Raw genomic sequence first — 10,890 nt, 5'->3', positions numbered from 1 at the left:
TGCTGTTACATATTAAAGGGCCACACAAACACATACGCTACTCTCATAACACATGCTAACCAATTTGAAGCGTCACCACCGCATTCAAGCAGCCTCTCCTCGGCGGGTCAGGCAGGGCTAAAGCAATAACAAATGTTTTTATAGCATCAGATTAAAGTTCGTATTGCATTAAAAAACTAGATTTTGACCCACTTCTATGGTGGAAGAACAATGAGCCCATATATCCTCTTACTGCCAAGTTAGCCAGGCTAATAAAAGTCTCAATCAATCAATCAAAAAAAGCACTTTATATGTAGACAGGTTTTGTTAAGAAACCATTCTGAGCCTTATTTAGTTTTTATTTAATATATGTTGACCACATTAACCCTGGCAATGGACCCTGTGTATATGTATGTTATGCCATGGTTTACAAATTTGGTAAATAAATAACCCAAAAAAAAAGTATATTTTGTAGTTTTCTTACTGTACCGAAAATGAACCAAACCGGGACCTCTAAACCGAGGTACGTACCGAACCGAAATTTTTGTGTACCGTTACACCCTTACTAATCAGTAGCATGTCAATAAAAATTAGAATGTGAGCGCATGTTTAGGAAAAGTGGATCCTTACTTTACTTATGTTGGAGCGTTTTTGAAGCAATTACTGACGTCACATGCTGTTACATATTAAAGGGCCACACAAACACATACGCTACTCTCATAACACATGCTAACCCATTTGAAGCGTCACCACCGCATTCAAGCAGCCTCTCCTCGGCGGGTCAGGCAGGGCTAAAGCAATAACAAATGTTTTTATAGCATCAGATTAAAGTCCGTATTGCATTAAAAAACTAGATTTTGACCCACTTTTATGGTGGAAGAACAATGAGCCCATATATCCTCTTACTGCCAAGTTAGCCAGGCTAATAAAAGTCTCAATCAATCAATCAAAAAAAGCACTTTATATGTAGAAAGGTTTTGTTAAGAAACCATTCTGAGCCTTATTTAGTTTTTATTTAATATATGTTGACCACATTAACCCTGGCAATGGATCCTGTGTATATGTATGTTATGCCATTGTTTACAAATTTGGTAAATAAATAACCAAAAAAAAAGTATATTTTGTAGTTTTCTTACTGTACCGAAAATGAACCGAACCGGGACCTCTAAACCGAGGTACGTACCGAACCGAAATTTTTCTGTACAGTTACACCCTTACTAATCAATAGCATGTCAATAAAAATTAGAATGTGAGCGCATATTTTGGAAAAATGGATCCTTACTTTACTTATGTTGGAGCGTTTTTGAAGCAATTATTTTGTTGGCATTGAAAATGGCAACATCCCTTAGAGACCATGAATTGATTAACGTGGACCCCGACTTCAACAAGCTGAAAAACTTTTTCGGGTGCTACCATTTAGTGGTCAATCGTACAGAATATGTACTGTACTGTGCAATCTACTAATTAAAGTCTCAATCAATCAAAAAAAAAAAAAAAGGTAGTTTCGCTGGGTATGCCAAAAAGACAAAGAAAGTATCGGATTCGGTACTCACCCGAGTGTAGAGTTAAGGGGGCACTTTGAGTGGAAAGCGACAGGTGGTCTAACTGCCTGACGATGAGTGATGGGCATCGACACAGTGCAGCAGCAACTGAAACAAAAAAAAAAGAAGAAATTATTGATACCTTATTTCGATGCTGAATCATTTCAGACTCGGCCAGCTGCAAAAATGCAGTTAAGTAAGTAAGTAATGTAGCGTTCCAACAAAAGCACACAGAGTCTGATGCTCTTTTTAAAATATGGCCAATTTTAACATGAGAACAGTTAGCCAGGAACCACACCAATAACACAGCACTTCCTTATTATTCACCAATGACTGTTACGGCGAGCGAGGTTGCATTCAGGAACACCCAAAATCTTGCATTGCTTATCTATGAATGTTCCCATTCATCCAGGTCATTGTAATCTGAGGGCACTCAATCGATCGCAATTGGACTTCTTGGTTTGTCCTAGAATACGTTTCGCCTCTCCTTTAAGTAGGCGTTATACAGTTCATGCTCATAGATTCTGGTTGGTCAGATCTAGTCTAGCGGCTGGTGCCAAAACCCTAAATGTTTATACTCCAAAACCAGGAGGGTGTGCCTGGGCAAGGCTGGTTTAGATTAGATTAGATTAGATAGTACTTTATTTATTCCGTCAGGAGAGTTCCTTCAGGAAAATTGAAATTTTCAGCACAATCCCATTCAAGATTAGACAAAAATTACAGGGAGACAGAACAGGATCGCTGACGGGTCTGCCGGCTTCCAGCGCCCCTTACAAAAAAGGTGAGATACAGGTAAACAATAGAAGTTTAAAATAAAATAAAAAAATCAGTCTTAGCCTGGGCCCTGAAGAGGGGGTGCAGACTGAGGCCAAGGGAAAAAAACAACTCATAGCCATAGAACACATCCCTCTTACATGTGTGTAAGAGGGAAACATCAAACATCAAAGAACACAAAGGACAGACATTAAAGACATTAAAGCAGCAGATACAACCAGACACTCCTCATACAGCTATGAATAAAAAGTAAAAGAAACATATCCACTGTGGTGGCCTCGGCGGTGTTCCACGCCGTCGTCCGCTGGGGTGGAGGGACCATGGCCAGAGACAGGAGCAGACCCAACAAAGCAACCAAGACAGCAGACTCCACTCTCGGCCAGTGTCCAGTCCGCATGGATGAGCGAGGATACGTCCAAGGTGACTGAGGTGTGCGACACCTGCTCACCCAGCCAAGACACCGCGAAGACTCTCCGTCCCAGCGCTCATTGTTAGCTCCGCAACCCTGTCCCCTCATCCGCATCTCCTCCGGTCCCTCCAAACCGACTCCGGTGTGGCAAAGACCCTGCAGCTGGTCTCCATGGCCAAAAGGCTCCCAGGAGGCAGATCCAGAAGTCCACAAAAAAAGCACCACAGAGGTCACGAAAGTGCCATCCCTTGTCACACAGTCCCAAAGCGTCCCGGACGAAAAAGGCAAGAAAATATAATAAGACATGAAAACAAGAGGAAAACACAAAAGGATGACACAAGAGCACAGAGCTCCTGCCAACATCAGCCACTACAGCAGCGCCATCTTGGGGGGGGGGAAAAAAACAGTAGTAGTGAGAAAAACACCTGTTTTGATCCTACTGTCAAAGCCAAGGACAGTCGTTGAAGTGTAATTTCCCCTCGTTAGCATTCAATCAATCAATCAATGTTTATTTATATAGCCCCAAATCACTGAAGTACTGGCTGTCCAGAGTCGAGACCCAGGATGGACCGCTCGTCGGGACCCAGGATGGACCGCTCGCCTGTATCGGTTGGGGACATCTCTACGCTGCTGATCCGCCTCCGCTTGAGATGGTCTCCTGTGGACGGGACTCTCGCTGCTGTCTTGGATCTGCTTGAACTGAACTCTCGCGGCTGTGTTGGAGCCACTATGGATTGAACTTCCACAGTATCATGTTAGACCCACTCGGCATCCATTGCTTTCGATCCCCTATAGGGGGGGGATTGCCCACATCTGAGGTCCTCTCCAAGGTTTCTCATAGTCAGCATTGTCACTGGCGTCCCACTGGATGTGAATTCTCCCTGCCCACTGGGTGTGAGTTTTCCTTGCCCTTATGTGGGTTCTTCCGAGGATGTTGTAGTCGTAATGATTTGTGCAGTCCTTTGAGACATTTGTGATTTGGGGCTATATAAATAAACATTGATTGATAGGGCTGGGCGATATATCAATATACTCGATATATTGCGGGTTTGTCTCTGTGCGATATACAAAACGACTATTGTGATATTCGAGTTAGGCCGGGGCGATATTGCCTTTTTTTTTAATACCGCGATGTTTTTAGACCATATCGCGATATACGATATAAATTACGATATTTTGCCTTAGCCTTGAATGAACACTTGATGCATGTAATCACAGCAGTATGATGATTCTATGTGTCTACATTAAAACATTCTTGTTCATACTGCACTAATATATGCTACTTTTAAAGGCCTACTGAAACCCACTACTACCCACCACGCAGTCTGATAGTTTATATATCAATGATGAAATATTAACATTGCAACACATGCCAATACGGCCTTTTTAGTTTACTAAATTGCAATTTTAAATTTCCCGGGAGTTTCGTCTTCGAAACGTCGTGTAATGATGACGTGTACACAAGACGTCACGGACTTTTAGGAAGTATGAGCGCTGCGCACACACACACAGCTAAAAGTTGTCTGCTTTAACCGCATAATTACACAGTATTTTGGACATCTGTGTTGTTGAATCTTTTGCAATTTGTTCAATTAATAATGGAGAAGTCACAGTAGAAAGATGGAGTTGGGAAGCTTTAGCCTTTAGCCACACAAACACACAGTGATTCCTTGTTTAAAATTCTTGGAGGTGAACCTTTCCTATGGATCAGAGCGCGGTCAAGAGAACATGGATCCTGACCACATGTCAACCAGCAGATTTCGGTGAGAAAATTGTGGTTAAAAAGTCAGTTCTTACCGGAGAAAAGCTGAGCTTGTGTCGTCCATAAAGCTGCCGTCGACTCCCCTGAGACACTGCGCGTCAAGACACCCGTGGAGACACCCTTCCGACTATCAGGTACTATTAAACTCAATAAAACACTAGCAACACAATAGAAAGATAAGGGATTTCCCAGAATTAACCTAGTAAATCTGTCTAAAAACATCGGAGTCTGTCCCAATGCCACCGCGCTTTTTTTTTTTTACTTTTTTTTTTTTTTCTAGTCCGTCGCTATCAATATCCTCAAACACGAATCTTTCATCCTCGCTCAAATTAATGGGGAAATTGTCGTTCCCTTGGACCGAATAGCACTTTTTGTTGGAGGCTCCCATTAAAATCTATGTGAATATTTGAGGAGCCATCAAACATGTGACGTCATCGTCTGCGACTTCCGGTAGAGGCAGGGCTTTTCTCTTAGCACCAAAAGTTTGCGAACTTTATCGAGGATGTTCTCTACTAAATCCTTTCAGCAAAAATATGGCAATATTGCGAAATGATCAAGTATGACACATAGAATGGACCTGCTATCCCCGTTTGAATAAGAAAATCTCATTTCAGTAGGCCATTAAACTTTCATGCAGAGTGATTCTGTAGATGTGATAAAATCAACTGTAGGAACCTGATACGGAGTCATGTTAAAGTTCAAGTGTTTCATCTATACACCACCAGCCGCTTGACTAGATCTGACCAATCTAAGTCTATAAGCAAGAACTGATGAAACCTATTCGGATGAGGGATGAAACATCTTCCAAGACAAACTAAGCAGTCCAGTTTAGATTGATTAAGAATTCATAACTTTGTTATTTGATTTATATCAATAAAATGTTGAAATTACTAGTCTGTTCAACTTGAATGTCACAAAAGTAATAACAGATTTCATTTGTAAAAGCACTTTTCATTGCGTAAACAACCTCAAAGTGCTACGGTGTATTAAAAAAAAAATAAAATAAAATAAAATAAAAAGATAATAAAAAATAAATAAAAAAAAATAAAACTAGAACAGCCTTATAGCTAGAACTAGCTATAGTCTGCTTGTATCTGATGCTTTAATGTCCTTTGTGTTCTTTGATGTTTGATGTGTACTATGGCTATGAGTTGTACTTTTCCCTTGGCCTCAGTCTGCACCCCCACTCCAGGCCCTAGGCTAAGACCGATTTTTTATTTTTTTATGTTATTCTAATCTTCTATTTTTTTTCTCCCCCCCCCCCCCCCCTTGTTTACCTGTATGTCATCTTTTTTTGTAAGGGGCGCTGGAAGCCGGCAGACCCGTCAGCGATCCTGTTCTGTCTCCCTGTAATGCTTGTCTGATCTTGAATGGGATTGTGCTGAAAATTGTAATTTTCCTGAAGGAACTCTCCTGACGGAATAAATAAAGTACAATCTAGTATGCATGTATCTAAAAAAAAAGGGCTTTTTTAAAAAGAAAGGTTTTCAAGCCTTTTCTTAAAGCATCCACAGTCTGTGGTGCCCTCAGGTGGTCAGGGAGAGCGGTTCACAGACTTGGACCGAGGAGGAGAAAGCCCGGTCTCTCATTGTTCGTAGCATTGTCCTTGGAGGTTGGAGGTTAGCCTGTCCAAATCGTAGGTGTCGTGTGGAGGATTTTGGGGTGAGTAGTTCTTTGAGGTAGAGTGGGGCATTTCCATGGAGGAACTGGTGGGTTAGTAGGGAGACTTCATATTCAATCGTGAGTGGAACAGGAAGCCAGTGAAGGGATTTGAGAATTGGTGTAATATGATCATACAGTATTTCCGCACTCTCATCAGGATCCTAGCAGTACTATTCTGTATGTATTGCAGCTTCTGGATGTTCTTGCTGGGGATCCCGACAAGAAGAGTAGTCCAGCCTGGAGGAGACAAAGGTGTGCACGAGCCTCTCGGGATCAGAGAGAGTGAGTGAGGGGCGGAGTTTAGCATAGTAATCCTGCGGTGGTAGAAGGAGGTCTTGCACAATTGTTTTATTTGCGCCTCAGAGGTCAAGTGAGGGTCCATTCGAACACCCAGTTAGAATGTCCATTAAAAAAAAACAACATTGTTTTGTTTTTTCCATTTTTTTAAGTACTAGTTTCAATCAATCAATCAATGTTTATTTATATAGCCCCAAATCACAAATGTCTCAAAGGACTGCACAAATCATTACGACTACAACATCCTCGAAGAACCCACAAAAGGGCAAGGAAAACTCACACCCAGTGGGCAGGGAGAATTCACATCCAGTGGGACGCCAGTGACAATGCTGACTATGAGAAACCTTGGAGAGGACCTCAGATGTGGGCAACCCCCCCCCTCTAGGGGACCGAAAGCAATGGATGTCGAGCGGGTCTAACATGATACTGTGAAAGTTCAATCCATAGTGGCTCCAACACAGCCGCGAGAGTTCAGTTCAAGCGGATCCAAGACAGCAGCGAGAGTCCCGTCCACAGGAAACCATCTCAAGCGGATCAGCAGCGTAGAGATGTCCCCAACCGATACAGGCGAGCGGTCCATCCTGGGTCTCGACTCTGGACAGCCAGTACTTCATCCATGGTCATCGGACCGGACCCCCTCCACAAGGGAGGGGGGGACATAGGAGAAAGAAAAGAAGCGGCAGATCAACTGGTCTAAAAAGGAGGTCTATTTAAAGGCTAGAGTATACAGATGAGTTTGGGCACCGTTCAATCACCGCCACTGTTTTTAAAGTACTAATGTGGTACTGGTATCGGTTAAAACGTAAACTGATGATTACCGTATTTTTCGGAGTATAAGTCGCACCGGAGTATAAGTCGCACCTGCCGAAAATGCATAAAAAAGAAAAGAAAAAAACATATACTAGATAAAATCCAACAAGAACAGACATTTGAAAGGTAATTTAAAATCAATTAAAAATAGTGAACAACAGGCTGTTATATGAGGCATAAATAACCAACTGAGAAGGTGCCTGGTATGTTAACATAACATATTATGGTAAGAGTCATTCAAATAACTATAACATATAGAACATGCTATACATTTACCAAAGTCATTCATATTCATCTCCTTAGCAACTACCTGGCCGTGGAGACGCAACTGTACGGTTCAAGCACCCATTTGTGAATTCGTTCCTCGAGCAGTGGCCACCTAGCTTTTTGCCCGCGATTGGCTTTTTTAGTTTTCTTCATTTCAGTGATAGTAGTCTCTGCTTTTCGCCAGTCCTTTACAAGTTTTTCGTTTACTCCAAACTTTCTTTCTGCTGCTCGATTGCCGTTTCCTGCTGCATATTTCACTACTTCCAGCTTGTAACCTGCAGTATATGCTTTCCTTTTCGGTGCCATTTTTGTTCAGCCCTTTGTTTTTATAAGTTACCGCCAATGTACCGTAGCACTCCCGTCCAAAGGCAAAACCCAGTAACTCAATTTTGGTCCAAACTGAGCTGATAATAATTTTGGAGTTCCTAGGTGATATGCTTTACATTAGTGTATGCGATATTGTAATTTGTTCCGTAAGTAAGCCGTTATGCGCATGGCAGGACCTAGTAACTACCACATAACCGCGTAGATACAACAGAAAAACCTAGTATCTAAAGGGACCAATCGGAGCTTCTTTGTCAGTCGCAAAGCGATTGGAACGGACATGGCGTGAAGCTAATGACATCTTTAATCCTAACTCAAAAATATTACAAAAACAAAGGGTATAAACAAAAGGCGCTCTGAGTGGAGGTTAAAAACTTGGCTATGAAAACTAAAACTCGCACAATTTGAGAACTGTGAACATAAAATAAAAGTTACAAACTATTGCATAAAAAACTTACTTGGACCGAGAAAGACCACGGATCATCGGCATAGATAACATAAGTGTGTAGGAGGTGATAGAGGGTGAGTAGAAGGTGATGCCGCCAGGCTGACTGCCTGGCAACTGCAGGCTTAAATGGTGACGTGGTGATTGACAACAGGTACATGAGTTCAAGTGAATCAGGTGTGTGAGTCGTGAAAACAGGTGAACTGATTGGTAGTCATGGAAACAAAAACAAACCAGGGTGCACAAAAACAGGAACTAATGGAGTCAAAAACAAAACAGAACATAACTAAACAGAACATGATCACAAAGAAATGACAGGTCTTACTTAAAAATGCACGCATTTAGTTGTATTCAGTGTTTAAAAAATATTATGCGATATAGTATAGCTCGGTTGGTAGAGCGGCCGTGCCAGCAACTTGAGGGTTGCAGGTTCGATCCCCGCTTACACCATCCTAGTCACTGCCGTTGTGTCCTTGGGCAAGACACTTTACCCACCTGCTCCCAGTGCCACCCACACTGGTTTAAATGTAACTTAGATATTGGGTTTCACTATGTAAAGCGCTTTGAGTCACTAGAGAAAAAGCGCTATATAAATACAATTCACTTCACTTCACTTATACGGCTCTCACGGAAATACATTTTGAAATATTTGGCTTTCATGGCTCTCTCAACCAAAAAGGTTCCCGACCCCTGCCTTATTGTCTTTAATGAGACATTTGCACAAAAGGGGGCCGACGGTCAACCTGATTATGTGATATTATGGCACGAGGGGATACTTGGAAGATTGGCCCAGGACGTTGCAAGCACCTTCATTAAATGTATTGTTCTTGATTCTTCCCCTTGCAGACTCTTTTGGGCAGATAACTGTGGAGGTCAAAATAAAAACTGGACGCTGTACACGGCTCTTGCCCAATGTGCATACGCAGAATGGGGCCCACCCGAGATTGTGATAAAATATCTGGAGAAAGGGCGCACGTTCATGAGAGCAGATTCAATCCATGGCTCAATCGGCAAGAAAATGAAAGCTCAAGAAAACATCTAATAGTTTGATGACTTTGTAGATCTTTGTAAGACAGCATCAAGATGGATTGGTTTTCCTTTGTTTTCTCAAAATCAGCTAGACGTGAGTTACTAGGTTTTGCCTTTGGACGGGAGAGCAGGTAACGTCTTCTTTTCCCGCAATGCATTTCTGCCATGACCCACCTCCGCCGAATTCACATTGGTTGACGTGTGTGTGTGTGTGACGATTGCTGACATCCGGCTAGTCTCATACGTGAATGAGATAAATAATATTTGATATTTTACGGTAATATGTTAATAATTTCACACATAAGTCGCTCCGGAGTATACGTCGCACCCCCGGCCAAACTATGAAAAAAACTGTGACTTATATTCCGAAAAATACGGTATGCGTCTATACCAGTGGTTCTTAACCTGGGTTCGATTGAACCTTAGGTGATCGGTGAGTCGGCCTCAGGGGTTCGGTGGAGCCTCCGCCGTGGAGGTCAAGCCACACCCGACTCATCGGGTACATAGAAATTTCTCCATATCGGCATATTATGGATACGGGAAGTCCTGTGGGGAGTGCTCAGAGAGTATGGGGTATCGGACTGTCTTTTTGTGGCGGTCCGCTTTCTGTACGATCAGTGCCAGAACTTGGTTCGCATTGCCGGCAGTAAGTCGAACACATTTCCAGTGAGGGTTGGACTCCGCCAAGGCTGTCCTTTGTCACCGATTCTGTTCATAACTTTTATGGAAAGAATTTCTAGGCGCAGTCAAGGCGTTGAGGGGTTCCGGTTTGGTGGCCGCAGGATTAGGTCTCTGCTTTTTGCAGATGATGTGGTCCTGATGGCTTCATCTGGCCGGGATCTTCAGCTCTCGCTGGATCGGTTCGCAGCAGAATGTGAAACGACCGGAATGAGAATCAGCACCTCTAAGTCCGAGTCCATGGTTCTCGCCCGGAAAAGGGTGGAATGCCATTGGGGAGGAGACCCTGCCCCAAGTGGAGGAGTTCAAGTACCTAGGAGTCTTGTTCACGAGTGGGGGAAGAGTGGATCGTGAGATCGACAGGCGGATCGGTGCGGCGTATTCAGTAATGCGGAAGTTGTACCAATCCGTTGTGGTGAAGAAGGAGGTGAGCCGGAAGGCAAAGCTCTCAATTTACCGGTCGATCTACGTTCCCATCCTCACCTATGGTCATGAGCTTTGGGTCATGACCGAAAGGATAAGATCACGGGTACAAGCGGCCGAAATGAGTTTCCTCCGCCGTGTGGCGGGGCTCTCCCTTAGAGATAGGGTGAGAAGCTCTGCCATCCGGGAGGAACTCAAAGTAAAGCCGCTGCCCCTTCACATCGAGAGGAGCCAGATGAGGTGGTTCGGGCATCTGGTCAGGATGCCACCCGAACGCCTCCCTAGGGAGGTGTTTAGGGCACGTCCAACCGGTAGGAGGCCACGGGGAAGACCCAGGACACGTTGGGAAGACTATGTCTCCCGGCTGGCCTGGGAACGCCTCGGGATCCCCCGGGAAGAGCTAGACAAAGTGGCTGGGGGGAGGGAAGTCTGGGTTTCCCTGCTTAGGCTGTTGCCCCCGCGACCCGACCTCGGATAAGCGGAAGATGAT

The 10,890-nt window shown here is 43.6% G+C and overlaps 1 long non-coding RNA gene across 1 annotated transcript in view; it reads right to left on the bottom strand.

Moving 5' to 3' along the window:
• Nucleotides 1-1,514: 1,514 nt before the first annotated feature.
• LOC133543489 (uncharacterized) overlaps nt 1,515-10,890 on the bottom strand; it is a 222,051-nt gene continuing 212,675 nt past the window's right edge. The window contains exon 3 of the long non-coding RNA XR_009804391.1: nt 1,515-1,628. This is a non-coding gene — a long non-coding RNA (uncharacterized LOC133543489). The remainder of the gene's footprint in view (nt 1,629-10,890) is intronic.

This window comes from Nerophis ophidion, linkage group LG26, assembly GCF_033978795.1.
Source record: "Nerophis ophidion isolate RoL-2023_Sa linkage group LG26, RoL_Noph_v1.0, whole genome shotgun sequence".
Taxonomy (NCBI): domain Eukaryota; kingdom Metazoa; phylum Chordata; class Actinopteri; order Syngnathiformes; family Syngnathidae; genus Nerophis; species Nerophis ophidion.
This window is presented reverse-complemented; position numbering and strand designations above follow the sequence as displayed.